The sequence below is a fragment of the Cetorhinus maximus genome, chromosome 6, assembly GCF_964194155.1.
Source record: "Cetorhinus maximus chromosome 6, sCetMax3.hap1.1, whole genome shotgun sequence".
Taxonomy (NCBI): domain Eukaryota; kingdom Metazoa; phylum Chordata; class Chondrichthyes; order Lamniformes; family Cetorhinidae; genus Cetorhinus; species Cetorhinus maximus.
This window is the reverse complement of record NC_135884.1, coordinates 108485028-108512374: the sequence shown is the minus strand read 5'-3', so window position 1 is coordinate 108512374 and position 27347 is coordinate 108485028. Positions and strand designations below refer to the sequence as shown.

Here is a 27347-nt window from a genome sequence, read left to right as displayed (position 1 = left end):
CTGATCAAAAGAACTTGAGAAAAGGAATAAGCCAATCAGCCCTAGATCTGTTACCCCATTCAATTAAATTATGGTTCATATGTATCTTCATTTACCCAGCTTGGCTTCATATCCCCTAGTACCCTTGGAAGCAACAGTCTATCAATCTCAGATGTAAAATTATTAATTGAGCTAGCCAGTGGTGTAGTGCCAAATTTTGAGATGCAGGAGCTCTAAGAAAATGTGTTGGCCATATCATTTCTAAATCTACTATTACATTGCTTTCCTTTGTATTAATCATTTGAGTCCTCAAATATCAGTAAAACAATGCTTTTTAAGTGAAAAATATCAATGCCAGTTGGCATTTTATTTTGAACCATGTATTTTGAATCATTAGTCTTTAGCATAGCTAGAATTTCATTCTTCAACAGTTTAATTATTTAATTCAAGCCCATTAAAACATGAATTATAGAAAACTTTACTTTCTTCTGACTGGGGGATGGAAAATAGAGGGGCTACTGCTTTCCTTGGTCTATATTTATAACCTAGACCTGAGTGTACAGGGCACAATTTCAAATTTGAAGATGATGCAAGACTTGGAAGTATTGTGAACTGTGAAGAGGATACTGATAGACTTCAAGAGGATATAGGCAGGCTGGTGGAATGGACAGACACATGGCAGATGAAATTTAATGTAGGGGGAGGGAATTAGGGAGGGGAGGGAAGAGGAGGGGAGAATGGGCATGGAGGGGAGAAGAGAAAGAATGTGGTGGGAGAGGAATGAGACAGAAGGGGGAATGAGGTATGGAAGGATTTGGAGGGAGATGAAGTATGGAGGATTGGGGGGAGGGGAGGGGATGTAGAGGAGGGGTAGGAGTGGGCGAGGAAGAAAGGGAGTGGAAGCTGACCCACTTCCCCAGCTTACTGGGTTGGGGGGTGTGGAGCTGCATCTGGGAGGGTGCATTTAAATACAGGGCGCGAACCCTGCAGTCAGGAACTGTCACCAAGAAAGAGCCCCTGGTGAATCCTCAGATAATAGGCTTCATCATTTACTGAATAAACAAAGTACAAGAAGATCAGTGCAAAGTATTGATAGGGTCCCCCTTGTCCTCACTTATCACCCCACCAGCCTCCGCATTCAAAGGATCATCCTCCGCCATTTCCGCCAACTCCAGCATGATGCCACCACCAAACACATCTTCCCTTCACCCCCCCAGCGACATTCCGTAGGGATTATTCCCTCCATGACACCCTGGTCCACTCCTCCATCACCCCCTACTCCTCAAACCCCTCCCACGGCACCTTCCCATGCAAACGCAGAAGATGCAACACCTGCCCCTTCACGTCCTCTCTCCTCACCGTCCAAGGGCCCAAACACTCCTTTCAAGTGAAGCAGCATTTCACTTGCACTTCCCTCAACTTAGTCTACTGCATTCGTTGCTCCCAATGCGGTTTCCTCTACATTGGAGAGACCAAATGCAGACTGGGTGACCGCTTTGCAGAACACCTTCGGTCTGTCCGCAAGCATTACCCAGACCTCCCTGTCGCTTGCCATTTCAACACTCCACCCTGCTCTCATGCCCACATGTCTGTCCTTGGCTTGCTGCATTGTTCCAGTGAAGCTCAACGCAAACTGGAGGAACAGCACCTCATCTTCCGACTAGGCACTTTACAGCCTTCCGGACTGAATATTGAGTTCAACAATTTTAGATCTTGAACTCTCTCCTCCATCCCCACCCCCTTTCCATTTCTTCCCCCTCCTTTTTGTTTTTTCTAATAATTTATATAGATTTTTCTTTTCCCACCTATTTCCTTTACTTTTAACTGTATTTCCACCCATTGTTTATCTCTACCTTTTATGCCCTTTTAGTATTATTTCACCCCACCCCCACTAGAGCTGTCTGGCCTGCTTTCTACTCTTAATTAGCACATTCCTTTAGATATCACCACCTTCAACACCTCTTTGTTCTTTTGTCTGTGACATCTTTTCGTTATCTCCACCTATTACTAGCTGCTTGTCCTAACAACACCACCCCCTCCCTTAAACCAGCTTATATTTCACCCCTTTCCTAGTTTTACTTAGTTCTGTTGAAGGGTCATGAGGACTCGAAACGTCAACTGTTCTCTTGTCCGCCGATGCTGCCAGACCTGCTGAGTTTTTCCAGGTATTTCTGTTTCTGTTTTTGCAAAGTATTGTTCCCCTTAGAGCTAACTTCCCTTAATAACACCAGAGCCAACACCCAAAAAAAAAAACGAGTGCAAAACAGATGCTGCAATTCTGAATATTTTTAGAAAACAGAAAATGCTGCAAATACTCAGCAGGGCTGGAAGCATCTGTGCCGAGAGGAACAAAATGGCTTCAGATCCATGGCCTTTTCTAAGTACAGTGCTGAAAAATGTTTAAGAGATGGAATAGTTAGCCGCATATCAGTGCTGGGCTAAGTTAAGCCTTCACAAACATGCATAACAGAAACATCTCAGTATTAAACTGACCAAGAAAAGTTCCAGGAATGGACTAAGTGCCTGAACAGATATCCAGAACTTGGCCATATAGCCAGTCAGTCACGTAACACTCACTCAGTGATCAGACGAATGCAGTATGTGAAACTCAAAAGATTACTTTAAATGCAAAGACAACCATAGTAATGAAAGATGATCCCCACTCCCCTAAACACAATGAGTACAGTTTTACCTGCCTTAATACAGGACTCAGAACCCATGAAACAAAGTGGCAAAACAAAAATAAAAATACCTGGAAAAACTCAGCAGGTCTGGCAGCATCTGCGGAGAGGAACACAGTTAACATTTCGAGTTTAAACAAAACGGTAAATCCTTGTTCTTGTTGCAAAGTCTTACCGAACAAGCTTTTTACTGCTGACCACTCATTGATGGTGGTAGTAGGAGGGAACGTGAAACAGTTGCTTTGAATTGTTATCATTCTTTCTGTTATTAAAAGCCCAGTAAGTTATGTTTTAAATAAAAAAACAAAATGCTTCTGATTAAAGTTGCCCAGGAACTTACTGAATTTAAAACACTGGAAAGTGGAGTGTGAGGTTCATTTTCTTTGCCCTGCTCGACCACCCTCACCCCTGTGGAACTTCTTCACCAATCAGGATGCTCGCAAAAACTTTATCTGGCCAATCCCAGAGCACATGTAACTTTCAGACCAGAGTGTAAAATTGGCAGGGAAAAGAGCGTGCAAAAAATATAAGAACATAGGTTTAAACATTAGGTTAAGTAGCTGCATCCCCCTTCCGCCACCTTCAGGATACACAAATTGTTTTATACTTGGCACCGTAGTCTATATATATATTTTTTGGTAATTAACATTTCCTTAATTGCTTTCAAAACTTAAATTGCCTTCACGTCCCCGATCGTTGACATTTGTACCCTTGATGCTCATTTTGTACAATTATACATTCTAATTGTTGTAGTTTTGGCCCTTTTGGATATTGCTCAATTAACACATTACTGGTGCACAAAAATTTGTCGAACACATAATAATGAGTGCAAAGGAAGACATGGCAGTGGGAACAGGAATTGTTTTAAACGTTGATATAATGTTTGATTTATATTAATAAACTTTGTATTAATAATGACAATGACTTCAAAACTACTTATTTTGCGTCTTTCGCTACGATTTTTATTCTCCAGCTATTGCTTGACTAGTCTGTGGGCTAGTCCTCTGGCCTGGACAGCTGAAGGCAGGACCACTGGTGGTGCAGCAATTGAAATTGGGTGCTCAAGGGGCCAAAAGTGGGGGAGCACAGACATCCTGACGGTTGTAGCATTAGTGCAATTGCAGAGTGAGGGGGGCGTGGGGGGGCAAGATCATGAAGGAATTTAAAGGATGAAGGAATTGTAGAATTGTGGTTATGTTGCTAAACTAGTAATCCAGTGGGCCTGGGCTAATTACCTGCACACAAGTTCAAATTCCACTGTGGCAGCTGGGGAATTTTAATTTAGTTAATTAAATAATTCTGGAAAAAAAAGGCTGGTATCAGTAAAAGTGATCATGTAATTACCATCAAAACCCATCTGGTTAGCTAACATCCTTTAGGGAAGGAAATCTGCCATTCTTACCTAGAAGGCCTGTATGTAACTCCAGGCCAACACCAATGTGGTTGACCCTTGACTACCCTCTGTCATAACATAGCAAGTTATCCAGTTGTATCAAAATGCTACACAAAATCATAATGAGAACAAGACTAGATGGGCCACTCGGCATTTACCTAGGCATTGGACACGAGTATATACCTAGCCCAGTCAATTCTGCAAAGTCTTACCTGCCAATACGTCAGGACTTATAACAAAATTGGGAGAACTAGCCCACAGACTAGTCAAGCAATAGCCTGGCATTGTCATACAAACAGAATCGTACCTTACAGCCAATGCCCCAGACCCCTCCAACATCATCTCTGGGTATATCCTGTCCCACCAACAGGCCAGACCCACCAGAGGAGGTGGCATATTGACACAGAGTTGGGATGGAGTGGCCCTGGCAGTCCCCAACATTGGCTCAGAACCCCATGAAGTCTCATTGCATCAGGCCAAACAATGGACAAGTAAACCTCCTACTGATTACGACCTATCACCTTCCCTTAGCAGTTGAATCAGTACTCCTCCATGTTGGAAGGAACACTGAGAGTAGCAAGGCACAGAGCATAGTCTGGGTGAGAAACTTCAATGTCCATCACCAAGTGTGACTTAGAAGCACCGTTACTACCCAGTTGGCCACCTGAAGGAGATAGTTGTCATACTCGGACTGCGACAGAACCAACAAGAAGGAAAAAGCTACATGACCTCATCTTCACCAATCTTCTTGTCGCAGATGCACCTGTCCATGACAGTATTGGTAGGAGTGACCACCATACAGTTCTTGTGGAGACACCGTCCATCTTCACACTGAAGACATCCTTCATCGTGTTGTGTGGCACTGTGCTAAATAGGATAGATTCAGGACAAACCTAGCAGTTCAAAGCTGGGCATCAATAGCAACGGAATTGTATTCCACCCCAATCTGCACCCTCATTACCCAGCCTATCCTTCACTGTACATTATCAACAAACCAAGTGAATAACCTGGTTCAATGAGGATTGCAGTAGTGCATGCCAAGAGCAGCACCAGACATACCTAAAGGTAAGGTTCCACCTGATGAGGCTACAACAAAGGACTACGTACAAGCTAAGCAGTGGAAGCAGCATGTTACAAAAAGAGCTAAGCAATCCTACAACGAACTGATTAGATGAAAACTCTGCAGTCCTGCCACATCCATTCATGAGAGGTGATTGGCAATTAAACAATTAATGGGAGGTGGAGGCTCCATGGACATCCCCAACCTCAATAATGGTGGAGCACATCAGTGCAAAAGACAAGACTGGAGTGGTCTTGAACATTTTCAACTAGAAGTGTTGAGTGGATGATCCACCTTGGCCTCCTTCTGTGGTCCACACCATCACAGAAGCTAGTCTTTATCCAGTTCAAATCACATCATGTGGTATGAAGAAATGGCTGAAGATACAGCAAGGACTATGGGCCCAAACAACATCCTGGCTGTAGTGCTGAAAACTTGTCTCTAGAGCTTGTGCTCCTCTAGCCAAGTTCAAGCACAGCTATAACAGTGGCATCTATTCAGCGAAGTGGAAAATTGCCCAGGTATGTCCTGCCTACAAAAAGCAGAACAAATCCATTCCGGCAATTACTACTCCATCTGTCTACTCTCAATTATCAACAATGATAGAAGGTGTCATCAACACTGTTATCAAGCAGCACTTTCTCATAAATAACCTATTCACTGATACTCAGTTTGGGTTTTGCCAGACCACTTGACTCCAGATCTCATTACAGCCTTGGTCCAAACATGAACAAAAGAGCTGAATTCCAGAGGTGAGATGATAGTGACTGCCCTTTACAGCAAGGCAGCATTTGAGTGAGTGTGACATATAAAATTGAAATCAATGAGAAACAGGGGAAACTCTTAAGTGCCTGTTGTCATACCTAGCTTGAAGGAGGATGGTTGTGGTTGTTGGACATCACTGCAGGAGTTCCTCAGGGTGCTCCATCAAGACCTTCCCTCCATCATAAGGTCAGAAGTAGGGATGTTCACTGATGATTGCACAATGTTCAGTACCATTTGTGACTTCTCAGAGACTGAAGCTCTCCGTGTCCATACGCAGAAAGACTTGAACATCATTCAGGCAAAGGCTGATAAGTGGCAAGTAACATTCATGCCACAAAAGTGCCATCTCCAACAAGAGAGAAACTAACCATCTCTCTTTGACATTCAATGGCATTACTTTGCTGAATCCCCCACCATCAACATCCTGGGGGTCACCATTGAACTGAAACATAACTGAACCAGCCATATAAATACAGTGCTACAAGAGCAGATCAGGGGCTGGGCATTCTGAAGTAAGTAACTTAGCTCCTAATTTCCCAAAGACTTTCCACAATCTACTAGGCACAAATCAGGAGTGTGATGGAATACTCTCCACTTGCCTTGATGAGTGCAGCACCAACAACACTCAAGAAACCCAGGAGCACTCAGGACAAAGCAGCCTACTTGATCAGCATCCCATCCACCTCCACCCACCATCAGCGCACAGTAGCTGCAATGTGTACCAGCTACAAGTTGCACCACAGCAACTTGCCAAGGCTCCTTGGACAGCACCTCTGAAATTCACAATCTCTACTTCCTAGAAGGGCAAGGGCAGTAGGTACATGGGAACACCACCAACTCTAAGTTTCTCACCAAGTCACACATGATTCTGACTTGGAAATATATTGGCATTCCTTCATCATCATGGATTAAAATCTTGGAACTCCCTACCTACAGCATTGTGGCACCATTTACACCAAATGGACTGCAGAGGTTCAACAAGGCAGCTCACCACCACTGTCTCAAGAGTAGTTAAGTATGAGCAATAAATGCTGGCCTTACCAGTGATAACTATAACCCATAAACTAAAAACAAGAGTATCTGGGAGCCAATGTAGGTAAGTGAGCACAGGGGAGGTGGGTGACTGGGACTCGGTGTAAGTTAGGATAGAAAGAGCAGAGTTTCAGGCCCAGATTTTTGTAGAGTTGTGGAGACTCTGCGGCTTGTCCAAAATGGTGCCGGGATCCTGGACACGGAAGTTCCACCCCTATTTCTGACAGATCCTATTTTTGCCAGTAGGGAAAGGGGGCGGGCTGTGATTCACAAATGGGGGATACCCAAACCTAGCACAGCCATCCCATTTTTGCTGGAGCAAGGTCTGTTTCCTGCAGCGTGTGACATGATTTTTATGAGCAGACGTGAATGCTCATAAAAGCGGATAAAGTCTGTGGAGCTGACAAGCTGCCAAGTTATTTAAATCCCCTGCCCTTGACATTTTTGAAAATAACCAGCCTGTTGTGTCTCTGATTTGAGAAAAAAATGGTGCTTGCAATTTCAATAGCTGTTTGCTGACATAAGACTGAGGGTTATCGTTATAGTATTATTACTGCTTGACTGTTTCCACAACCTTTCATTATCACAGCCTGGTTGGTGGGGGTGAGGGGTGGGGATGGTGGTGGGCTGTAATTTCACAATTTGATTGAGAGCTCCAAGAGGTTATTAAGGGATTAGCTGTCTTTGATGTGAAGTTATGAAAACAAATATTTGTTTTTATAAGGGATTATGTACTTGAGGGGACTTAAATGTATTCAATGGGCTTTTATCGACGTGAATGTGTTTTGATATAGTGAAGTCTATAATAGATACTCAGAACTTTATTTTATTTCATCTCAGCATAGCTCCTGAGGTCCACCCAAGGTGAATACTGGGTGAGTTGGCATGGAAGGTGCAACTGCAAAGGACGGTGGATTGGAGCATGGGTTGACATGAGTTGCCACTCAGTTGGCATAGGGACTATAATGGGCCATGGGATGAGTGGGAGGCATGTGTTGACATGAGTTGGCACTAAGTTGACATGAGGTTATAAGGGACCAAAGGAATGAGTGGGGGTTCATGTGTTGACATGAGTTGGCACTAATATGGCATAGGGGCTCTTGGTGATGGTTGAGGGCATAGGTTGGCATGGAGGGTATGAGGGGCCATGGCAGGAGGGTGGGGTCATGGATTGGCATGAGTTTACATGGATGGGTGTCATGAAGAGATATTAATGTATATAATGTTATTGGAAATTATTTTAAATTGGACTTGTAGAAGGGTCTGTGTCTGTGTGTGTGTTTGTGTGTGTCTTATTTGGATTAAAGCCAGCTAGCCTGACTGCATTGATGTATAGTAGTTTTGAGATTTTAACAATAAGGTAAAGGGTGCATTGCACTTTGTTGAACAAACCATTCAAAGACTGGGGGTGAAATCTTGCACCTAGCTAGTAGACACCAAGCAATATGTTTATATTACTAATAAAAATTGGTACTATGAAAGGGGTTTTATTGTTAGAAGAGGTGGAGTTCAAAGGGCCTGGTGATACATGCATTCAAAGGGAAGGCTAGGTATATACAGAAGCATTTTTTCTGTGGAAGTCAGAGGCACATAAGATCTAAGCCTGTAAGCCTACAACAATGTGAAGGAAAAAAATGAAAGGGAACTCATTTTGAATTCATAAGATATAATGGGCTTTGCCTGTTGTCTGTTTAAAGTCTATGGGTTATTGTTGCCTTGGTGAAGATTTTAGGAGTGATTAATTTGGGGACTTGTTTAATAGTTATTGTGGTAGTAATTTGTAGATGTGTATGTGTTTAGTACCTTGTAAAATTAATAAATGTTTAATGTAATTCATATAAAAAAAACCTCTGGAAGCTTGGTGGTTTCATTTCTGAATTCAGAGCTGCATCTCAAACATACCAAAAATATAGGTTATGACAGTTGTTTAAAGTTTTCCTCTGGGAATTTAATTAACAGCCTTTACCAACTGCTGTGTCATAACAATGGGACATGGGGAGTGGGTGGGGGGGTGAGGGGTTGTGAGGGTTACAGGGCCTAATTTCAAATCACACAACTGGACATCGTCCTAGAGAACTGAGGAGGGCCTTTTAACCAGCCCACCTTGGCACTCAGCAGCCCCCATAGCTGCCTACGAACTATTTCTGGGGTGGCAGACCAAACTCCAGCACACACCCGTACCCTTGGAGGATCCCATTATTTGCAGCACTTTTTCCCAAGGCAAATGCGGCAAACTGGAAAATTTCCTTACTTTGCACACCCGCCGTGGAGTGAAAATCGGGGCCTCAGATGACTTTAAGTTTATGGAGGGCGGTAGATAGGCAACAGCAGTAAAGGGTGACAATAAATCTGGAAGGAGTGGCCTCCGTGGGATCAGCAGTTCAAAGTTTCCTCAAGTTTTCTGATGCATCAGTTGACGTTATATCTGCTAAAATAAAGGGTGTCATGCTTCAGCATAATTTAAGGTTTTATTGCCACAGATAGGATCAATAAAATGGGGGCTGAGATAGTGAGCAGCTAGGATGCTAATAAGCTAGCTTTGATGTTGTTTGCTCGTACATTGCAAGGAATAAGGAACTCATTAGCTTGTCTCCCTTTTCACTAGATACTTCAAACTCATTGTATTGGAGGGTTTTTGATCTATTTCTGAGCATGAGAAACCAGAAATGAAAGAGAGACATGGTGAGCATTATAGTCATGGAATAGATTCTGACACCTGGATAAAAAGAAACAGAAATGCCAATTTATTTTCTTTAGCACTGTGTTTTCTTCTTGCAAAGGAAAAGGTAGCCCACAACAAGTGCCAAAAAAAATGCAATTGGAAGAGGAACAGCCACTCCAAGGAGTATGCACAAGGAAGAAATAAAAATAGAAATGCTGGTAATACTCAGCACATCAGGCAGCACCTGTGGAGAGAAACAGTTAACGTTTCAAGTCAATGATCAGCTCTGATGAAGGGTCAGCATCAACCTGAAATGTTAGCTCTGAGTATTTCCAGTACTTTCTGCTTTTATTTCAGGTTACCAGTATCTGCATTATTTATGCCAGGAAGAAGTTTTGCAGCTCCTGGGAAGACACAAATAGAAGGCAGTGGGGGGTGGGTCACCTGACAAGGTACGGTTGGTAAAGACAATGAGAGGCAAAAATACAACTGGTTTCAGCTTTCTATGGAATTCCAAAATGTACAGGTAGACCATGACCCAGATTTTGCTGTTGTAATGAAAGTGAAACTGTCAGCCTTAGTCATCATTGCTATGTGAAACTGACAGCAGCTTTTGGCACTCTCACATGCAGAAATCCAAAGTTCATTTCCTCCATTGGGTACACTGTTGAAATCCTCGCAGACAGAAATCAATAAGAAATCACTGAATTGATGTGAACTGCCACTTTTTATACAATTAGTCTGAATGGTAAAACTCTTGAAAAAGTTGTCTTTTTGAATGAGGTGTAACAGTTTTCAATGATGTATTAAGTCATAATTATTGTTGAATAACCTCTGAGGCCCTAAAAACTGATCTTATATTTATGGAATATAAAATCTCTCTATGATAATTCCATAGATTTTAAAAATGATTTTTAAAATATTTCAATATTTTTCAATATTTGTTTATATTTCAGCTTCCACCTTGAACCCATGTGTATGTCCCAATCTTTATTTCACTTTGTTAAAATTATAAAAAGTGAATGATAAAACTTACTTGTGACTTCCCAGTTTGTTGTCTGAGTGAATTCTTCAATGTTGATTGGCTGATTAGTCTATTTGATGATATTACTGTTACTGGATGCCAAGAATCTCCTAAAGCAGGCACAAAATGAAATTAACAAGGCGAAAGTTGAGATCACACCACAGAGCTCGCTAGATGTTTGTGGACAGCTTTCTTCAAGGTCAATAGAGAGAATCATCACTTTGCTGCTAACTGAAAAATTCAGGTCTATGGCCGGAATTTTCCATTCCCATTGGCATCGGGCATCATGGCGGGTGTGAACGGACAATATGGTGGGAAAGCCGAAAATCACAATGTCATGAAATGTCGTCTGCGCCACCCGTACAATGGCGGGCTCATTTCCTGCCATTGCACGCCAGGAATGTCATTTTAATACATCTTCATGTAATTATAATCTCTGCTTGGCAGAGTCATCCCCCACAGTGGATCATCTGGGCACATTGGTGTAATTGCACACCAACATGTTTCACAGCAGCATTTAAAAGGCATACGTCTGGCGAGCTGAACTTTGAGGGCAACTCAGAATCACAGAATTGTTACGGTGTAGAAGGAGGCATTCGGCTCATCGTGTCTTCACCAGCTCATTTGGAGGTGAGTGCTCACTAGCGTTGCGCAGCACTCACGAGGGCTGCTCATTCGACTTCAAGGTCGAGGTGCTGGGCATTCAGTTAAGGGCGAATTAGTGGGGCAAGGGCTGCACTGCGGTTGGGGTGAGTTTCAGGGGGGCAAGGCAGCATGGTCTGATGGAAGTGCACAAACACACGTTGGGGGGGTGGGGGGGTGCGGGAGCAGAGGAGCGGCCACGCATTAGGAAAACCTAGTATAAAGTGACCATTCCTTTGGAGCTGAGTCAGTTCAGGCGCTGCCACATTGACTACTTGGAGTTGGGCCTCTAGCTTAGCTGCCCACTCAAGCAACTTGAGTGCTTGAAGTGCCACGAAATGCTCCAGAGCCTTTCACCCCTCAGGCACAGACTGCAAACTAATGAGTGTTTTAGTGGACTGCAGAACAATTGGATGACTGGGAACGTTGTACAATCTCCTTGTGAAAGCTGACCATGGAGCAGTCACTGGTGGAGGTGCTCACAGCTCCTTGCAATGTCTTCATTCAGGTTTGGACCAGTCTCCCCATGGTTCAAGCTAACAGAGCAGCCTTGCAGTGCAGGTTAGAAGAATGCCTGTGCCTGAGCTGAGAGCAGAGTATACAGTCCAGTGGGCGAAGCCGCTGCCAATCGGTCGGGTGGAGTGGGGTGGAGGTGGGTGGGGTTTCAGGCAGCCATGCAGCGTACTAAACTCTGGCCATCCAAGTGGTGGCCAGCACTCCAGCATGCATTAAAGGGCCTTCAGACTTAACCAAGAGAGGTTCTTCGTACACCCATGCTAACCCACACATCTTTCTTTCATCCTGCAGGAGGAGTACATCAAGAACATGGAGCCTGGTGACCTAGCTGTATGCCTCATGCCCTACGAAGCGTGGAGACGAAGGAGAAGAGAATGACTGAATCGCCTGGGTGGATGGCCCCAGGGTGTGCATCTGATGATCTTCCTCCCTATGGGTGCCTGAGGGCCCCTGGCTGACTGCTTGAGGAGGAGGGATAGCTGGAGTGAGACCGAGCTGTCCCACACACTTCTCACATTGACACTGGTGGAGGCCAACTATGGCATCAGTGATGGAGTTCAGCCTGCGCAGCAATGCAGGACCAATGTCCTGGACCAAGGTGGGGTACTTCCAATAGTGGGGTACTATGAAGCAGGCTTGTGGGGGCTGTGTGTATGTGTGTGGCTGATTTAATTAAACTGAAGACAGTCAGACTGCAAGGTTTAAATCGTCAAAGGGTTAGGTGTAAATGCAGGCATTTTGAAGTGGAAAAGGACAAGCTAAGATGGGATACACGTAAATAGAACATGAATAGGAATTTGCATAGGAGATAAATGAGGAGTTGAATTTATATCTGTTGAATTTCAAAGAGAGAAAAAGAAAGTTTTACAACTGGCAAAGATCATAAATGAATAAAACAAAGCTATTAAGTTTATGCTTCCCAAAAGTAGTGGCCATAAAGGCAACATGAAAGATTTTTATATTCTGGGAAAGTTAACTTCCAAAGAAAGTTAAGAACAATGGGTTTAAAGATGAAAGAGGAAAAAGCATATTTAAGAAAGGATTGAAAGCTGTAAGGGGTGTGGCCATGGGAGATCTTGAAGCATGCGCTGTGCAAAGACAGACCTGTGAAGGAAGCAGCCTCTAGCCACCCCAAAGAAGTGTCTGGTTGTCCCAGTAAACAAGGTTTTGTTACAAGCCTTGGATTTTCATTGTTGAGTGAGAGGGAGAAAGATGCCCTGTGAGACACCTCCCCTATAGCAACAGTGGGTGCCTTTGCAGTGATATTACTGGATGTTTTATAGATTAAGAATCAACAGGGACTGTTGCCTGGAAAAGGGTGTTTATCTGTGAATCTAGCTAAGTAGAAATCTTTTGGGAAATGTTCTAAGACTAAATTTAACTGTGTAACTGTAATCTTGTGTGTTTAAGTTTTTGTTTTTTTTTGTTATAAATGTTTTAATTTAATATTTAAAATGCCCAAAAGTGGTAGTGGAATCTTTACTTCTGACTGCAGTACACCTACCTTCTCGGAATAAAAATACAAATTGAAAATCGTTGTGATAGCTTGACCAAGTTTCCCTTTGGGATTTGGCCAGTCCGGCAGTTACCATCTGCTATATCATAACAGTAACCAGGAACATCAAGCTTCTCAACTCCTACCCAACCCTCACCAACTTCATGATGATTCGTAGAAACATAGAAAATAGGAGCAGGAGTGGGTCATTCTGCCCTTCGAGCCTGCTCCGCCATTCAATATGATCATGGCTGATCTTCTATCTCAACGCCATACTCCTGCGCTCTCCCCAAACCCCTTGATGCCTTTAGAGTCCAGAAATCTATCTATTTCCTGCTTAAATATATTCCGTGACTTGGCCTCCACAGCCTTCTGTGGTAGAGAATTCCATAGATTCACCACCCGCTGAGTGAAGAAGTTTCTCCTCATCTCAGTCCTATATGGTCTACTCCATATCCTGAGACTGTGACCCCTTGTCCTCGACCCCTCAGCCAGAGAAAGCATCATCCCTGCATCCAGTCTGTCCATCCCTGTCAGAATTTTATGTTTCAATGAGATCCCCTCTCATTCTTCTAAACTCCAGTGAATACAGGCCTAGTCAGCCCAATCTCTCCTCATTCGACAATCCTGCCATCCCAGGAATCAGTCGGATGAATCTTTACTGCACTCCCTCTATGAAAAGTATATCCTCTCTTCAGTAAGGAGGCCAAAACTGCACACAATACTCCAGGTGTGGTCTCACCAAGGTCCTGTACAGCTGCAATAAGACATCCTTGCTCCTGTACTCAAATCCTCACACACTGAAGGCCAACATACCATTTGCCTAAAACAAAAACAGAATTACCTGGAAAAACTCAGCATGTCTGGCAGCATCGGCGGAGAAGAAAAGAGTTGACGTTGCGAGTCCTCATGACCCTTCAACAGAACTAAATAAAAATAGGAGAGGGGTGAAATATAAGCTGGTTTAGGGTGGGAGTGGGGGGGGGGGGGGTGCGGTTGGGGGAGAGAAGTTGGGGTGGGGGTGGTTGTAGGGACAAGCAAGCAGTGATAGGAGCAGATAATCAAAAGATGTCACAGATAAAGGAACAAAGAGGTGTTGAAGGTGGTGATATTATCTAAGAGAATGTGCTAATTAAGAATGGATGGCAGGACACTCAAGGTGCAGCTCTAGTGGGGGTGGGGTGGAAGGACTGACAGGGCATTACAGGTATAGATTTAAAAATAATGGAAATAGGTGGGAAAAGAAAAATCTATATAAATTATTGGAAAAAACAAAAGGGAGGGGGAAGAAACGGAAAGGGGGTGGGGATGGACGAGGGAGTTCAAGATCTAAAATTGTTGAATTCAATATTCAGTCCAGAAGGCTGTAAAGTGCCTAGTCGGAAGATGAAGTGCTGTTCCTCCAGTTTGCGTTGGGCTTCAATGGAACAATGCAGCAAGCCAAGGACAGACATGTGGGCAAGAGAGCAGGGTGGAGTGTTAAAATGCCAAGCGACAGGGAGGTTTGGGTCTTTCTTGCGGACAGACCGCAGGTGTTCTGCAAAGCGGTCGCCCAGTTTACGTTTGGTCTCTCCAATGTAGAGGAGACCGTATTGGGAGCAACGAGTGCTGCAGACTAAGTTAGGGGAAATGCAAGTGAAATGCTGCTTCACTTGAAAGGAGTGTTTGGGCCCTTGGACGGTGAGGAGAGAGGAAGTGAAGGGGCAGGTGTTGCATCTTCTGCATGGGCATGGGGAGGTGCCATAGGTGGGGGTTAAGGAGTAGGGGGTGATGGAGAAGTGGACCAGGGTGTCCCAGAAGGAACGATCCCTACGGAATGCCGCCAGGAGGGGTGAAGGGAAGATGTGTTTGGTGGTGGCATCATGCTGGAGTTGGGGGAAATGGTGGAGGATGATCCTTTGAATGCGGAGGCTGGTGGGGTGATAAGTGAGGACAAGGGGGACCCTTTCATGTTTCTGGGAGGGAGGAGAAGGCGTGAGGGCGGATGCGCGGGAGATGGGCCGGACACGGTTGAGGACCCTGTCAACGACCGTGGGTGGAAAACCTCGGTTAAGGAAGAAGGAGGACATGTCAGAGGAACTGTTTTTGAAGGTAGCATCATCAGAACAGATGCAACGGAGGCGAAGGAACTGAGAGAATGGGATGGAGTCCTTACAGGAAGCAGGGTGTGAGGAGCTGTAGTCGAGGTAGCTGTGGGAGTCGGTAGGCTTGTGATGGATATTGGTACCATTTGCCTTCTTTACTGCTTGCTGCACCCGCATGCTTGCTTTCAGTGATTGGTGTACAAGGACACCCAGGAACAACTTGAGCATTGGTTGGGGGAATGGAGTTAGTCAGTCAGGTACAGTTCAACTAGTTGAAATATTAAGTTGCAGTGAGGATAACCTAAGGATGGAAGATAGTGTGTGAGCCAATCCTGCACGAAGAGTGGAGAAAAGGCCGACACTAGCTGAGGGGTATAGGGATCCAGATCTCATGGGACCTGTCCAAAAGAATGATTCAGAAGCATCAATTTCATTTCTTGCATGCGGTGGAGATGCATATGGTTGAGATGGTGGATGATGTCGATATCCACTGAACAAATCTGCAACAGAATTTGGGAAGCTTCTTGTGCTACCTAGAACACCCTGGAGGGTGTAGCAACAAGATGTAAAAAGAGATGTTAAGTGGAATGCCTTGAATCATTTTTTCAGTGCTTTTATGACTTATTTGATTTAATTAGGTCTGTTCTCATAGTGAACAGTAACATATCTGAGTCTGTGCCCAGGGCCAGTGAATTGCAAATAAGTTTCTCAACAGCATGCCAAGGAGCTGCATTCCTTATGGCCCCTTCCAAACACCAGCAGATAGATTACCATAAGTAGGCCCATCAGGGTGAGCAGCTTCACTGAGATGAGTATTACTCCAATCCTCAAATAATCCCAAGGAACTGTTCCAGCCACCTGCCTCTTAACCTCTTGTCATGCTTGGAGCATTCATGGGAGAAGATTAGGAACTCAAGTAAGCAAATTGGTAAGCATAAGAGGTAGGCAAAATATTGTTAAAGTGTTTAATAGTTTCCTTTTGAACAAAAGATTCTTAAAGAAAATAAAAATGATTTACTCACACAGACTTTAATGTTCATTTTTGGATCGATGCTACCTAATCGACCAAGTTCTCTGACTGTGATAGGAAGAGTTTTTTATTATTAGCATGAGGGTCAGCAACTATTGTGAATGGAAGTCTTATTGATGCCACAGGGGAAGGATAACCTGAGGGAAACATTTTATTTTGCCTTTCTAGTTTTTATTAAAATAATTTGTTGCCTCTTTTTTCTGATGCAGACTAGTTATTCTCTTCTACCATCTCTCTCCATGCTGGGCAATCTCCTCCTAATGTGGAATGGATGGTCATCATGTTCCTCTTGATCCTCTCCTGCTTCAGGAAATTGTGAGTCTTTCTATATATGGACATTATGGACCATAGCAAGCAACAACACTTCTTAATAGTCTGACTGGACTGTAAGGCTCCAATATTTTTTCCAGGTATCTGAAACAAGACATCACTATGACAATGGTCTGTCTACCACAATTCTCATAGTCCTTTAAGCCTCATCCCTCTCCTCTTTTCCTACCCCCTCTCTTCACTCCACCAATATTTTTGCCCTTCCTCTTCCCTCCTCACTCCTCGCATTCCACGCTTTTCTTCCCATCTCTCTTTTTTACTCTCCTCCTCATCTCCTCTCTTTTACCCTTCTAACCTCCCACTCCTTTCCTTTTCTCACCTCCTCCCATTTCTCTCCTGTGCTTTCCTCTCCTTTGCCCATCCCACACACTTTTCTTCTCTCTCTCTTCCCTCCTTCCCTCTATCCTCTGTTCTTCCCTCTCCTTCTCCTTAACTCCCCCTTCCTTTCCTTCCTCCTAATCATCCCTACCCTACCCTTTCCGTCCCTCTCCAGTCTGAACCCTCTCCCTCCTCACCCTCTCCCTGTCCATTGTCTACCTTTCTTGTCCTTCCTATCTGCATCCTTTCTGTTCATCTACCACTGTTCTGTTATCTCTGCCCTCTTACCCTGCTTGACCTGTTTCTTTATTCACAACTCCCCATGCGCAAAATCATGGGGGATTAACTTGTATATTATAGAAGAGAAGGTTGGAGACCACCAGATTTCAGAAAAAACAGAACAACGGTTATTTCATGCTGGTTCTTATGATTGTCACTGTGAATTTCGATGCACTTTCATATCTGTAAATTTCTTTTACCAACATAAATGAACAAATAATTAACTTCAAGATATACCAAATAGTTTGCAATAAGACTAATTGGCCTTAAAAGTGACAGGCCAGTAAAAATTACAACAGCATCTCAAAAATGGAATAATACATTTTGCATTGTTATAAAGACACATCATTCAACTTATTATGAACACTGCTGTGGCTTATCAATTGATTTTTTTTATCATTCTTTGTCAATTACAATTACAATTTCAGTTCCTTGCCAGGTGATTTCAAAAAAATTTCTGAAAATATAAACAAAAGCAAAATACTGCAGACAAGGCACGGGGATACACAATGAATAGTAGGACCCTGAGGAGTACCGAGGATCAGAGGGACCTTGGTGTGCATGTCCACCAGTCCCTTAAGGTAGCGGGACAGGTGGATAAGGTGGTTAAGAAGGCATATGGGATACTTGCCTTTATTAGCCGAGGCGTAGAATATAAGAGCAGGGAGGTTATGCTGGAGCTGCATAAAACGCCAGTAAGGCCACAGGTAGAGTATTGCGTGCAGTTCTGGAATCTGCATTACAGGAAGAATGTGAGTGCACTAGAGAGAGTGCAGAGGAGATTTACCAGAATGTTGCCTGGGCTGGAGAGTTTTAGTTATGAGGAGAGATTGGATAGATTGGGGTTATTTTCCCTGGAGCAGAGGAGATTGAGGGGGGACATGATTGAGGTGTATAAAATTATGAGGGGCATAGGTAGGGTAGACAGGAAGGAACTTTTCCCCTTGGTGGAGGGATCAATAACCAGGGAGCATAAATTTAAGGTAAGGGGCAAGAGGTTTAGAGGGGATGCGAGGAAGAATGTTTTCACCCAGAGGGTGATGGGAATCTGGAACTCACTGCCTAAAAGGGTGGCAGAGGCAGATACCCTCATAACATTTAATAAGTATCTGGTTGTGCACTTGCGATGCCATGGCATACAAGGCTATGGGCCTAGTGCTGGAAAATGGGATTAGAATAGTTAAGTACTTGTTTGAACGGCACAGACTCAATGGGCCAAAGGGCCTTTTTCTGTGCTGTAGACCTCTATGACTCTAAGAGATGTTGGAAATCTGAAATTAAAAGCAGAAAATGCTGGAAAATACTCAGAAGATGAGGGTGCAGCTCAGAAGGTTCAGGTGATCTGAAGCATTAACTCTGTTTCTCTCTCTACTGATATTGCCTGACCTGCTGAGAGTTTCCTGATATTATCTGTTTTAATGTCTGAAGATATAAATCTATCTTATTTCTTATGTTGCTCTTGAGCTACGAAAGCCAGTGTTTCAGACCAGCAACGAGCAGTAGCACTGAACCTGCTGCAATTCACCTAGCTAACTCATTCACATACTGTCAGATGTTGACAGTGCAGCTTCCAAGTTAAATGGGAGTTTGGGAGTATTGTGCTTGGTAGAGGGAGTGGTTTGGAAGACAGCAGCATTCTTCCATAACTTGTGGGTCTCCCTGCAGTGTCAGTCCAGCAAGGTCTGTAGCAGCAGTGAAGCTTGAGCTGTAGGCAATCTCCTCTTGACCAAGGCAAGGACTGTCGGAGTGAGGGAGAGAACTGGAGCTCCATGGGGCTCGGGTGGGGGATGGCCTCAAAGTGCCAGGTTGGAACCTCGAAATATCTGGGTAGATAATAATGGCTGATAAGGGATTGGGTGTTATGTATATGATGGCAGGGACAGAGTCTACTGAAAGTGTCTCAAGGGTTTTGGAGGGAAGCTCAATAGTGGCTGAGGGAGGATGTGTGAACATGGCTTTCACGATCCTAGTCTATGCATATGGATGTCTGAACAAGAGGAGCATTTATCTGTGGTCCTACAGGATGGGCTTCACCATTTCACCATGTTGGGGTGTGTGTGTGTGTGTATGTGTGTGTTCGGGGTTGGAGGAAAATGCCAGGACTATGCTAGGTACAGGCCTTCCCATTGGCTAAATTGATCAGGGGCCGAGGGAAAGTTTCAATGTGATGACTACTCGGGTCACTGCAATGTGTTCACAGGGCACCTCAAGCTGAAGGCAATCTTGCCGTTTTGCTAGCAATTGTGCAACTGAGGAGGAACTGGTGCAGGGTGGCCCAGCACCAGAAACAGCATTGGCCCAAGCAGTGAGTGGCAACAGCTGTGGAGGCTGCTCAAGAAACATTCTCAGAGGGGTCCTAATCAAATCACTAGTGCCTTCTGTGTGGCCAGATTTGTACCAATGTCTCAACTTCAACAGTGATGCCCAAGGGTGCCTCCTACATAGTTCAGGATCCTTATACCTTCCACAATGAATAATGTGAGACAATAAATGGTGATTGCATAGGCCCACATCATCTGTGGGTGCTCGGCAATGAAGTGCGATGCCCTTAAATGCAGACAATAATTTCAACAACTAGCAGCACAATGAGAATACAACAAGCACAAACATAGTGCAATTATACATAGATTTACAATTGTGATTGATGTTTATAGTGATTATACACCTGTGCCTACTTTATGCCTTTAATGTTTCTTTATCTTTCTTTTCCCATTACTACGTCTAGGTGCAGCCCCGACATCCACAGCTGAGGTGGAAGCAGCCTGCGGACTGCTATGCCCTGTTGACTGTGATGACTTTGGCAGGTGTCCTCTGGTGGCCTAAGGCCTACAGGGCTCCAGCCTGCTAAGGGTCTCCTGCAAAGGTGCAGGTACATCCTCCATGGCCTGACCTGCTAGAGGCGATGGGGTCACTGGCAGAGGGAAGATGAACAGCAGGATGCCTTTGCAGTGCTGTGGGATGAAGCCCTGGGGTGCCTTGCTGGCATTCCTCCTCCCTGCGGATGCGTGATGGCACCTCCCTGATTCCTTGAAGAGAAGGGGCATCTGGATGGAGGTCAAGATGCCCCATTCCCCTCTTTCCTTCCCACTGCTGCACTGCACCCATGGCTAGAATGACAGAGTGCAGGTCCAAGTGCACATCCGGCAGCCACTCTGTGTTCTGCTAGACTTGGGTCGACAAGACAACCACCACCGTTTCCATGGAGGCAGCCAAGCACTTGCATGCCGGAGCCACAACAGCAGACAGACATAGACGGTCTCCTCCAGCCTTTGGATCGGTCTGCACATGGCCTCTGGTATCTCTGCCTGAGATTCCATTGCCTGTCCTGCACCTCCAACAGGTTTCTTATGGCCAAGTCCAGAAGCTTATCATCTGCATGGGACTGAGCTGTGGCCTGGTCTCCAGCAGTTCCTCTGAATGTCAGAGACCATGGCTGTCACTTCCTTTGTCAGCTGTGAACCTGTGTCTGTGATGTGCCCAACAGACTGTGACCCGAACCTACTCTAGAACATGCACCCACCGAGATGAATGTCTCTGTGCTGGTGGAGGGTATGGTGAATGCCGTAATGGTGCATCCTCTGAGGTTTCTGAGGCATCATTCTCAGAGGTGGGTTTGGAGCTGGAGCTGTGGGTGGGCTCTTTTCTTTGCCTCCCCTTTTCTAGCTGGTACCTGGAATGGAAAAATAAAGATTTAGTGGATGCCTAAGCAGGCTCCTTCATCTATGTCTCACTCTGGGGGTGCATCTCACAACTGCAGACTGGAAGCATCCTCACTGGTTTCTTGTGGAAGTCCTGCCTCGCCTTTGGTTCAGGCACGATTCTATTCCTTGCTAATTGGTTCCACGCTAGCTGGTGAAGTTAAACTAAGACACAGCACTTTTCTTTGATGGAGAGAGTTTATGTACTAAGTTCACAGTCAACATTACTCACACACCAGTGTCCCAGTTATCCCCATTTATAGGTGTTCCAATACCCATCACCTGTTTAACAATGTAATTGACTTTAAACCTTAATGGTGTAATCAATGAGACAGTGATAGATTCCCCTCTTTTCTTTTAAATTAAAACTCAAGAACAATCTTTCAAACTAATCAAAAAGAAACAAAATTATTTGTATTTTTCCATCGTCTATGCCTTACATTATATTACAACCAATCATTAAAATATCCCATATCACCCCTTCTTTAAACAAAATCACTTTTTTATTTACCATATATAAATAATTACAAAGTAATCAAAGAAAATATTGGTCTTCCATATTCTCATTATAACACAAGGCATTCCTCTTCCAGTATATCTAATAATTTCCTGGAGCAAGTACTTCTCTTTGTAAAGCAGTCTGACAATTGGTGACTTGCATCCACCCATTTTATTTTGGAAATCTCTCTTCTTTCCAACATTTCCTTTATGTTACCAAGGTCAATCCTCAACCTCTCTTCATTGCCACCTTTTGTCGAATGAACATTGTCCCAAAGAGAATGGTTATCCACATAGCATTCTATGGACAAACTTTTCTCATATTGCCCCTTGTATTGGATTTCCTTCAGTATTTTCGATAAGTACGCCCCATATCTATTGCTTCAACTAACACCAGTGTTTCAGCAGTTCAGGTACTTTTAATTACCCTTTTTATTTTCTTTGCTTCTCAGGCCAGTGGAGGGCATTTATTATTCTTTCCCACCAAGAATAAAATAAACCCTATTGTGCTGGAATGTCCACCTGGAAGATTGGCATGTGAAGCATCACTAAAAATGACTAACCTCATATCTTCTGGGTCACCCAAGGCTGGAAATCTGACTGCGCATTTCTCTGTATTTAATTTCTTTAAAATGTTTTATTTGCTCTCAGAACTTCCTCAACTGTAGCATGTTTCATCATAGTATGAAGTTCCAATATTTCATAACTAGCATTAGGTTTAGTCTGAGTGCACAATCAGTTCTACTGTCCAATTAAACTTCTTATTCTGTTCTCTTCTATTTCTTCCTTAGATGCAGGATCCTCTTTTTTGTGAGGCCCACTGTATTGGGTTGCAAATGACATTTTCTAAATAAGGCTGTTGATTCAAGGTCACTCCTGACTTATTCTGCTTAATGTCTAACCTTATTTGTTTGATGGCCCCACAGCCTGACTTCCAACCTTAAATCTCTTCTTTATTTCATCTATCATCCATTGCTCAAATTCTGCAGAATCTCCCCACAGAAAACATGCATTATAAAGATGCCTGCTTGCTTCTCCACGTGATACCAATAGAATATTGTTGGGTCTGCCTTTAGCTGAATACAACTCATTTTCAACAGGACAGAACTAACTGAGAAATCCACACCTTGACACATCATTCAATCCATAAACACAACTTGTTCAATTTCCTCAGCTTCCCTTCTATATCACCAGCTTCTTCAGATGGTTTCAAGAACGTTTCCCTTTGAAATTTCTCACCCTACAAAAATGCAACTTTTATATCAAATCGATTCCCAGGAATGTGTTGCTAAAGAGTTAAGAAAATCTTCAAGCTCACTTTTCCTGCAGCCGGGGAGGCCACCCTGACATCTTGATCACCAAGTCTTTCTTCAAAACCCAGAGCTAATAGTCTAGCTTTAGCCGTATATATACATACCATCAGGAAGTACCTTTTCTGAGCATACCCACCTGCGTGATAAGGCTGGAAGTCCCCTGTCTGGTATTTCAGTGTATACAGCAAATTCTTTCCAACTTTCCAACACTTTTTGTTTGGCATCCTTTATCAACTTATCTTCTAATTTGTTAGTAGCCACTAAAACTTCTTGATCATAACAGCTTCTACTTCTAGTGACATTCCTAGTCTGTTCTATGGACCTTGTTTTTGTCAAATAACAACCTTTACTCACCCTCCTCTCTCTTTCAGAACTACTGCTACACTACCTCTCCCTCCTACACTCAGAATCCCTTTTGCAAGTCTGTAACCTTTACCAAGGGCCGTGACCACTTTCAGAACTCACACTGCATTTTCTGGCCTTTCACATCTTTACCTTATTTTGCCAGTCCATGGGTCTTACCTCATGTCCCTCATCTTGCACATTCAGCTAATGTTTGTATTTTCCAGTGGCTTTTCTGCTCTCCCTATAATGGTGGCATCCCTCTATAGATTGGCCCCTTCTGGCATATATGTTACTCTAGTGTCAGCTTTGGGTAGTTGTCTTTTGGGATAAATAGCCCTATCCTGCACTTCAGCATCACTTTGTTCATATTCAGTCATCCCTTTATCTGCCATTATCGGCTCCTCATAATGATCCAACATATGTGTGTGTGAGGTACATGGTATCTCTTCACTTTTTATTCCCTGGTCAGATTCTGTAAATGTATAATCAGTGCCTGTTAGCCTCAAGGAATGTACCCTAACAATTTGATTGTCACGTTGTAAAATGACTGTTTTTCCATCACTGCCTGTAACTTTACCAGATCCTTTCCATTCTTTCAGCCCTTCGCTTTTGTAATATACTATGTTCCCTGGATTAAGATGTATTTCTGATGGCCTAATGCAGTGGATTTAAAAAATGAATAAATAAAGAAATAAAATTAAAAAGAACAATTGGATTAAAAAGGGGGTAAAGATGGAGGAGAGAGTTCATGACCTGAAGTTGGTGAACTCAATGTCAAGTCCGGAAAGCTGTAAAGTGCCTAATCAGAAGATGAGATATTGTTCCTCCAGTTTGTGTTGGGCTTCATTGGAATGTTGCAGCAGGCCAAGGATGGACATGTGGGCATGAGAGCAAGATGGTGTGTTGAAATGACAAGTGACAGGAAGGTCTGGGTCATGCTTGCGGACTGAGCGAAGGTGTTCCACAAAGCGATCACCCAGTCTGCGTTTAGTCTCCCCAATGTAGAGGAAACTGCATTGGGAGTAGCAAATACAGTAGACCAAATTGAAGGAGGTGCAGGTGAAGTGCTGCTTCACCTGAAAGGAGTGTGTGGTGCCTTGGACAGTGAGGAGCGAGGAGGTAAAGGGGCAGGTGTTACACCTTTGGCAATTGCATAGGAACGTGCCATAAGAAGGGGATGAGGAGTTAGGGATGATGGAGGAATGGACCAGGGTGTCACAGAGGGTATGGTCCCTACGGAATGTTGACAGGGGCAGGGGAGGGGTGAGGAGATTATGTGTTTGGTGGTGGTATCATGATGGAGTTGGCGGAAATGGTGGAGGATGATCCTTTGAATGCGAGGGCTGGTGGAACGAAATTTATATAAGTTTAGTATATTCATCATCCATTACCCCTGCATCCTCTAGTAGAATTTTTAGCCTATGGCAAGATGGATGGGCAAACTGTAATTTTATGCAAACAATTTGCCTTTGTTTCCTTTAAGCTCCTACTCCCTGATGTCATCAACACTTCTTTAACATTGTGATTTGAAATGTTAGTTCCTGTTAAGGGGATACAATAATGTCCGATTACCTAGACTCTAAATCTACAGATTTCCCAAAAACAAACAAATACCTTATCATGCTCCATATCCAATTTCATTTGAGCCTTTTTCATGGATAACTTACTTAATAGTAAGGGTATTTCACTGAATACTACATCTGTGCTGATAAAATGATTTTATAGGAAAGCACCACTCTCTTTAATGATTTTAACGTGTTATCATCTCCGAACCTGAAGTAAGTAGAACTTTCATATTCCTTAACCTTACTTTAGTCTTTACTATTCAGAAAATCCAGGTAGCACTTTAACCAATCCAATCCACTCCACATACTGTGGACGTGCACCCACTGTCTAATACAGAACAATTGAATGAGTCCACAACTAAAACACCCTTCACTGGATTAAAGCTTCTGGTGACCAGTACATTACTTCTGAATGATCAGTATCATCATCTTCCCCTTCCAATCCTTCCTTGTCATGTGCCATTTCAAAAACCATGTTATTCTGTTTCAGACAATACATCGCATAATGATATTTCAAATCACATCTGTTTACCATTCCTTGGTTATTCCTGGGGTTCATTCTCCTGCCTTAGTTACCCAATTCCTGTTGTCTGTTAGAACTTCCAAAAGAGTCTCTATTCCCATTTCTTTTGTTGGTGGTTCTTCTTTCATACTGATGCTTGCGCCCCACAATCTAAATGGTCTCGAAATGCAGCCAGCATGGAATCCTCCATCTTTTGTGTTACAGCTGAATGTTCTGTTGGTGCCATGAAAGTGGCTGGAAATGAATATTTCCCCAGAATTTTTTTTTAAAAGCTTCAGACATCTGTTGCAAAAAGGTATCTCTTTCTGAGAATCTAACTCCAGTCAAGACCAGGAGCCTTTCCATTTTCAATACTTTAGCACAATCCAACAATTTGAAGGCAAGCACTGAATTAGGATCTTCAAATAGAATTTATGTAATCTGTTATTTAACCCATTAAATTCCATGAAATATTCTTCTAAGGAATGAGCATCCATTTATCAAAATCTGGCCATGTCTAATATGCATTTAACAGGTCATCTTTCTTATAAATTTAGTCCATAAATTTTAAGATATTATCCAAATCTTCCTCAGTATCCAAACGATGAGCCTCTAGCTCTGAAAATACTTTGCACCTGATTCTGCTTCTGGTGGGAAGCAAAAGTGTCAAAGCCATACCTTGCTTTTTCTTTGGTAAGGATGTAACCAGTGTCCATAAATCCATTTCATTTTCCATTGGTCATAAGGTTCAGCTTCACAGAATAACAGTGGAAAATCAAACCCTGATAATTTACACTAGGGAGAGAATTTTCACGTCAGCGTCTGGGGGCGGGCCCCGCATGCCGACGCGTAGAGGTACACACGGTGACATCATTCCGATCTTTCGTTCGGCGGGCATGCGCCAGAGATGGCTGTGCATCCGCCAAACTGTCAAAGTCCTGTTAAGGCCATTAAGTAAACCAATTAAACTAATTCTCAATGCTGCCCGTCGGGGCTGGCAAAGAGCCCAAGCAGCTTCGCGTTTTGCATGAAACCTCATCCACGGGCGGGATGAGGTTTCATGAAGGTTTTATTAAATTAATAAATATTTTTCACACAATTCATAAACATGTCCCAGCTCATGTGACACTGCCACATGAGGGGACATGTCTGAATAATTTTATTTTTTCTTTATTTGAAACTTTCATTTTGATCTTAATCTCCCTGAGGCAGCTCCGTGCCTTTGGGAGATTGCTGCACTCTTTCGCGCACAAGCGTGAAGGAGCACAGGCCCCGACTCTCCCTCCTCCCCGCCCCCTGCCTGCACAGGTAGAGCTGAACGCTACTGGGCGCTTGTCATGCTGGGCGGTCCTTAATTTTCCCACCCACATAAAATGGCAGCACGCAGCCGATCGCGGGCAGCAATCGGCTCCGCGCCTGCCCACACCCGCTCCCGACCGGCCCGCCCAACAGGGAGAAAATTCTCCCCTTGGTTTCAGTCATTCTTCTCCAAAATAACTCCAATTACAATCTTCTGTCTGAAAAGATAACTTACTTTCCAATCTTCATCTTTGGGCCTATAATCCTCTGCTACCAATGTTAACTGGATCCATGCCAGTTGGTGAAGTTAAAACTAAGGCACAGCAACTTTCTTTGCTGGAGAGAGTTTATTAACTAGACCACACCTAGAATACTCTGAACAGTTTTGGTCCCCTTATCTAAGGAAAGATATACTGGCATCGGAGGCAGTCCAGAGAACGTTCATTAGGTTGATCCCAGCTATGGAGGGATTTTCTTATGAGGAGAGGTTGAGTAGGTTGGGCCTGTGCTCATTGGAATTTAGAAGAATGAGAGGTGACCTTATTGAAACATATAAGATTCTTAGGGGGCTTGACTGGGTAGATGCTGAGAGGTTGTTTCCTCTTGTGGAAGAGTCTAGGACCAGAGGGCATAATCTCAGAGTAAGGGGGTGCCCATTTAAAACAGAGATAGGGAGGAATTTCTTCTCTCAGAGGGTAGTCAATCTGTGGAATTCTTTACTGTAGAGGGTTGTAGAGGTTAGGTCATTAAGTATATTCAAGGCTGAGATGGAGAGATTTTTAATCAGTAAGGGAATCAAGGGTTATAGGGAAAAGGCAGGAAAGTGGAGTTGAGGAT

At 43.6% G+C, this 27347-nt stretch overlaps 1 long non-coding RNA gene across 1 annotated transcript in view; it reads right to left on the bottom strand.

The window, feature by feature from the left end:
- Positions 1–27347, bottom strand: part of LOC144682032 (uncharacterized) — an 87926-nt gene that overhangs the window by 38143 nt on the left and 22436 nt on the right. The window contains exon 3 of the long non-coding RNA XR_013576915.1: positions 10609–10706. This is a non-coding gene — a long non-coding RNA (uncharacterized LOC144682032). The remainder of the gene's footprint in view (positions 1–10608; positions 10707–27347) is intronic.